Below are 6,862 nucleotides of genomic sequence, written 5' to 3' on the forward strand. Positions count from 1 at the left end.
CTCTAGTGCCAAAAATAAATAAATAAAACCCTAATCTATATCAATGAGACAGCCTTAAAAGGGAAAAAACAACTTGGATGCTATACTATTGTGCTGTAAGGAATGATGAACAGGATGGTTTCAGAAAGAGCTGGAAAGACCTACCTGAACTGATGCAGAGTGAAATAAGCAGAACCAGAAGAACATTGTATACAGTAACAGCAATACTATGGAATAATCAACTGTGATAGGCTTTGCTATTCTCAGAAGAAAATTATCCAGGTCAATTCTGAGGGACTTTTGACAAAGAATGCTCTCCACCTCCAGAGAAAGAACTGTGGGAGTAGGAATGAAGAGGAAAACATGATTTATTACTTGTTTATTTGGGTATATGTTTGGGGGTTTTAGTTTTATAAGGTTATTCACTTGCAAAAATGAATAATATGGAAATGTTTTGCATGATAATATATGTATAATCCAGATTGAATTGCTTGTCAACTCTGGGAGAGGGGAGACAATTTGGATCATATAACTTTGGAAAATTTATGTGGAGGTTTATTATTATATGTAATTAGTTGAAATAAAGAAAGAGGAAGGAAGGGAGGGAGGGAGGAACAAATGAACAAACGAACGAACAAGCGAACGAACGAACAAACAAACAAATGAACGAACAAACAGAAAAACTTGGGGGCATCTAGGTAGCACAGTAGATATATATATATATATATATATTTTTTTTAAACCCTTACCTTCCGTCTTGGAATCAATACTGTGTATTGGCTCCAAGGCAGAAGAGTGGTAAGGGCTAGGCAATGGGGATCAAGTGACTTGCCCAGGGTCACACAGCTAGGAAATGGCTGAGGCCAGATTTGAACCTAGGACCTCCCATCTCTAGGCCTAGTTCACACAGTGGATATATTGCCAGGCCTGGATTTCTAATATTCCTAAGTTCAAATCTGGCCTCTAACACTTCTTAGCTGTGTACCCTGGGCAAGTCATTTAACCCCAAATTCCCAGTTCTTCCCTTCTAACTCTGAATTGAAATTAAGAAAGAAGATAAAGAGTAAAAAAAAATCTTGAAGATAGCTATCATACCTTACTCCTTTAAATTCTCCCTTCTCCCTAATAAACATTCTCTGTTCCTTTAACTAGTTGTCATATGGCAAGTTTTTCTGACTTAAGAGTTTGAATAAATATTTACCAAGCCTAAGAAGGAGGGAAGGGGAGGAAGTTATGCAAGACACACTTTTAAGTTGAATCTGCATTATTAATACCTTTCCCATGACTTCCTTCAGTCTAGACAGTCAATAAACTAATAAACTAAGCTCTGATTTATAGCATCTGCAGAGATTTTCAGGTGTGAATGTTCACACTGAAAATTTAACAATCAGCTCCTGGGAACTGGTGGACTGATCAGCACATCTCTCTTTCCTGTACTCTGGGAATAGTCATTACCTTTTTCTGAATATTTTCTAGCTTAGCTGGTCAAGGTCCCTACCAAAATTTAGTGCCCAGAACTGAAAGTAGCATTCCAGAGGTGGCCCAGCCCCGCTTTTGCTGAATTCTATATCTCTCAATGCATCTACCGGCTACCCATCATTGATCCTCCTCTCCACTAAAATCCTAGGACTTTGACACAAAAACTGTGGTCTGGCCTAGGCCTCCCTATCATGTACTCAAGAGGCTGATTTTTTTTTTAAACCCTAACCTTCTGTCTTGGAGTCAATAGGTGTATTGGCTCCAGTTCAGAAGAGTGATAAGGGCTAGGCAATGGGGGTCAAGTGACTTGCCCAGGGTCACACAGCTAGGAAGTGTCTGAGGCCAGATTTGAACCTAGGACCTCCAATCTCTAGGCCTAGCTCTCAAACCACTTCTTTACCCAGCTGCCCCCGAGAAGCTGATTTTTTGAACCCAGATGCAGGGATTTACATCTATCACTATTTTAATGTTATATTATTAAGTTCTTCCTACTGTCTTAGAGCAATGATGGAGAACCTTTTAAAGACCAAGTGCCCAAATAGCAACCTTTCTACTGCATGTGAGCCCCTCGCCTTACCCCAGACAGGGGAGGGAGGAAGTACTCCCATTGGGCTGCTGGACAGAGGGGTGGGTAATGTGAGAAATGTCCTCAGGCACATGTAGAGAGGGGGAAGGGAGCAATCTCCTCTGGTACACTCTAGCATGTGTGCCATAGGTTCACCAACACAGTCCTAGACTGTTGAAGTTATTGTAGATTCTGATTGACCAGTTGTAGTGACTAAATTACTGGGCCTGGTGTCAGGGAGACCAGAGTTTAAATCCAGCCTCAGACACTTAGTAGTTTTGCAACACTAGCTGAGTCACTTCATTTCTATTTGCCTCCATTTCCTCATCTGTAAAATGGGAATAATAGCATAAATCCCAAGTTGTTGTGAGGATCAAATGAGATAGCTGTAGAAAGCACTTAACAGGGGTCTGTAGGTGGCATAGTGGAGAGAAAGTCAAGCCTAGAGTCTGAAGGATGTGGTTTCAAATCTGGCCTCAGACACTTTCTATCTGTGTGAGCCTGGGCTCACACTTAACTCCAGTTGCCTAGCTCTTGCCCTTCTATTGTAGAGTTGTTAATAAGACAGAAAGTAAGGTTTAAAAAAAAAAAAGCACTTGGCACATAATAGATACTTCATAAATTCTCATTTCATTCCTTTCTTCTTTTCTCCTTCCCTTTCTATCTCTTTTCCTTCCTTCTTTCCTTCTTTCCTCCCCTCCCTGAAAAACTGGTATTTTAAAACCTTTTGAAATATTTCTGCAAGCCTTTTAAGGAAGGAACAAACCAAACATTTATTAAGCATCAGACAATGTGCCAGGTTCTCTGCTAAAGACTTTACAATTATCTCATTCTATTCTCACAACAAACCTAAAAGGCAGATGCTATAATAATCGCATCCCCATTTTACAGTTGAGAAAACTGATACAAACAGGTTAAATGACTTGCTGAGGGTTACACAGTGTTTAAGACAGGATTTGAACTCCCAGCTCTATTCATTGTACCACCTACCTGTCTCATAACATTAACCCTTATAATAATCCTATGGAAAAGTTAGAGAAAATAAAAGAGAGTGATAACATGAGAAAGTACTTTAAAGATACTAGATAATAGTCCATTTTGCAGATGAAGACCCTGAAAAGTCATTTGGATGAAAGCTATCCAAGGTCATACAAACTAAACAATATCAGAGCCAGAACTCTCCTGGATCCCAGCCTTTGGCTTTTAGAAGGTGGTGGAGACCCTGAAGAACTAAATCTTGGGGTCAAGGGAACCCAAGATCAAACCCTGTCTCTCTAACATGAGTCATTAAACTCTTAATTTCACTCTCATCATCTGTAAATTGAGGGTGTGAGGGGCACTTGCTTTGCAAGGTCACTGTTGGTCCTAAATGAGATAGAGGGTATAAATTCCTCTGCAAACCTCAACATGCTGTATAAATGTCAGCTCTTATTAGCCAGCTATATAGAACAACAGGATTGAAAGTTGAAAAGAGTTTCCATTACATGGAAGAAAACAACATATACACATTGTATACAAAATGGATGCAAAAGAGAAACAAATTGTGTTGGGTTTTCTTGGCCACAGTATCTGGAGAAAATAGAATATAAACTCCCTGAGGGCAGCCACTATTTAAATCTATTTCCCCAGTTTAGCACCCCCTTCACACATGCTAAGTGCTTCATACCTCCTTATTGGTGATTGATTAACCAATTTTAAAAAGGTTTATAGGGAATACCCACCCCAGGAAAGCTTAAAAAAAAAAACTTTCATTCTGTCTTAGAATTAATATTAAGTTTCAGTTTCAAAGGAGAAGAGTCATGGGGTTAAATGACTTGCCCAAGATCACATCACTACTAAGTATCAGAACTATCTGAAGCTAGATTTGAACCCAGGGTCATCTGTCTCTAGGGCTGGCTGTTTATCCACTGAACCACCTAACTGCCCCCAGGAAAGTTTTTGAAGTCCTGGAGAAAGCTATAATATAATGATCCAATTTCAGATCATCAAACACTTATGAAACCCCTAACAGTGCCAGGCCCTGTTCAGACATAGGCAATACAAAGACCAGAAGAAGGGCTCCTCCAGGAACTTGCTTTTCCTGTGACTCAATACAGTAACAAGTGCCCAGGACCAAAGTTGGCAGTAGCTTTGCTAGCCAAGAGATAGTCTTTCCCAGAGCCTGTCTAGAAGTGAATACAGAACGACACCTCCCTGAGTTTGTTTGTTCTGGCCTTGGCAGGTCATCCTAACACTCTGCGGCCTGTTTTTGTCTCTGAGGGAGCAGCCAGATGTGGGTGTAGCCTGTCACATGCATTTACACACACACACACACACACACACAGTCTCAGTTGAGAAGGAAGAGAAACCCCCTCAGTTCCCCTGATCATTCATAAAGGAACAAATGAATGAGATATATTTATTAAGCATTTACTGGGTGTAAAACCAGTGAGTGAGTGAGCAAGTAAGGCATGCTGGTCAGGGTTTAAGAATTACTTGGGGAGCAGCTAGGTCAGACCAGGAGACAGGAGGTCCTGGATTCAAGTCTGGCCTCTGACACTTCCTAGCTATGTGACTTTGGGGAAGTCACTTAACCCCAGGTGACTAAACCTTACAACTCTTCTGCCTTGGAATTGATGCTTTATATCAATTCTAAGACAGAAGGTGAGGGGTTTGTTACTTGAAAGAAGAATAGAGATCTTTCCATTTTTTTCAACCTGGTAAGAATCTAATTTCTGAGGTATAATATACTAGGGTACGGGAAGCAGTTAGGTGGTGCACTGCTAGAGTACTGGGCTCAGAATTAAAAAGATTCTTCACAAGTTCAAATCTGGCCTCAGACACTTACTAGCTGTGTGACCCCCAAGCAAGTCACTTAACCCTGTTGGCCTCAGTTTCCTCCTTTGTAAAATGAGCTCAAGAAAAAAATGGCAAACCAATTTAATATCTTTGCAAAAAAAACTCCAAATAAAGTCATGAAGAGCCACACATGATTGAAAGAACTCATTGATAAATAATTTCTCAAGGGGAAAGAATGAAGAAAACCTGTTTATTAAGCATCTATCCTGTGCTAGGCACTGTACAAAGTGCCTTACAAATATTATTTCATTGATCACAACAACCCTGGAGCAAAAAGCCCCATTTTATACTTGAGAAAACTGAGGCAATTAAGGTTAAATGACTTACCCAGGGTCACACAGCTAGCAAGTATATAACACTGGATTTGAACCCAAGTCTTATTGCTTCCAAGTCCAGCAATCTAAATACTGAGTTGCTAGCTGTCTGGAATTGGGAACTCTTGAAAAGGGAAGAACCAGTTCTGGGTCAAAAAGTCAATAATCCTTGGGAGGCAGAGCTTTGGGGAGCCAATTCTCAGGGTGTTTTTCCCTTTGTCCTTAGGAGTTTGATTAACTTCTTTTAATTATAAAAACTCAGCTTGGGTTCTGTACTAAGAGCAAAGAAAAGCAGGAATGAGAACTTCCTCCTAACCTAAGAACAATGGCCCTCTGCTCAGTGTCAGTGGGATGTGACATGCCTTCTGTACATCCATGAAAGGGGAAGTAAGATAAATAACTGTACATTCAAGCCTGCAAAGAATCATTCTGTAGAGACGTGTGATCTGGCCCCCTACTGATAACATATGCTACACAACAAGGGGCCAGAGCACATGCCCAGCTCCATAGGAAATGTTCCAGTCAACCTAGTAATAAACATTTATTAAGCATCTACTATGTACCAGGCACTGTGCTAAATTCTGAAGCTACAAATAGAGGCAAAAGATAGTCCTTGCCCTCAAGGAGCTTACAATCCAATGGAGGCACCAAGTAAATAAATATGTACAAACACACTTTATACAGGATAGATAGGAAATTGTCAAGAGAAGGAAGGCACTGGCATTAAAGGGATTTGGGAAAGACTTCCTGTAAAAGGTGGGACTTTAAATGGAACTTAACTAGGGATGTTTAGCCTGGAGTGGAGGGTGGATTGGCAATTAGGTGGTTCAGTGGATACAGAGCCAGAGATGGGAAGTCTTAGGTTCAAATCTGAACTCGGACACTTCCTAGCTATGGAATCATTGGACATGTCACTTAACCCTTATTGCCTAGACCAAGCCCTTACCACTCTTTTGCCTTGAAACTAATACTTAGTATTGATTCTAAGACAGAAGGTAAGGGTTAAAAAAAAAAAAGAACTGCTTAGTTGGGAGAAGAGAAGACTCAATAGATATTTATGGAAAAGGTTGTCATATGGAAGAATAATTCAACCTTGCCATTGTATGCAAGGGGCAAAATAAGAGACAATGGGTAGAAGTTACAAAGAGAAAAATGTAGGTTTAACCATTGAGAATTTCCCTAAGTGAGAGATGTTGAAAAGTGGAATGGGTTGTTTTGGAAAAATAGTGGTTTCCACTTCCTTAGACATCTTCAGGGAACAGCTGAATGGACACTTATTGGGTATATTGTCGTAGAGATTCCTTTTTGTTATGAAATGGACTTGGTGACTGCCAAGGACACTTCTACCCCCTCAAAATCTTTTATTCCTCTAGCCTACTAAAAGTGGATGTATCCTGGGGACATCTAAGTGACTCTGTAGATTAAGAGCCAGGCCCAGAGATAGAAGGTCCTGAGTTCAAATTTGACCTTAAATACTTCCTAGTTGTGTGACCCTGGGCAAGTCACTAAACCCCCATTTCCTACCCCTTATGATTTTTTTTGCCTTGGAACCAATACACTATTGATTCTAAGATGGAAAGTAAGGGTTGTTTGTTTTGTTTTTAAGATTAAATGAGGAGGCAGCTGGATAGCAAAGTGGACAGAGTCCCAGGTCTGAAGCTAAGAGGACCTGGGTTCAAATCTAGAT

The sequence above is a fragment of the Monodelphis domestica genome, chromosome 3 (assembly GCF_027887165.1).
Source record: "Monodelphis domestica isolate mMonDom1 chromosome 3, mMonDom1.pri, whole genome shotgun sequence".
NCBI classification, from domain to species: Eukaryota; Metazoa; Chordata; class Mammalia; order Didelphimorphia; family Didelphidae; genus Monodelphis; species Monodelphis domestica.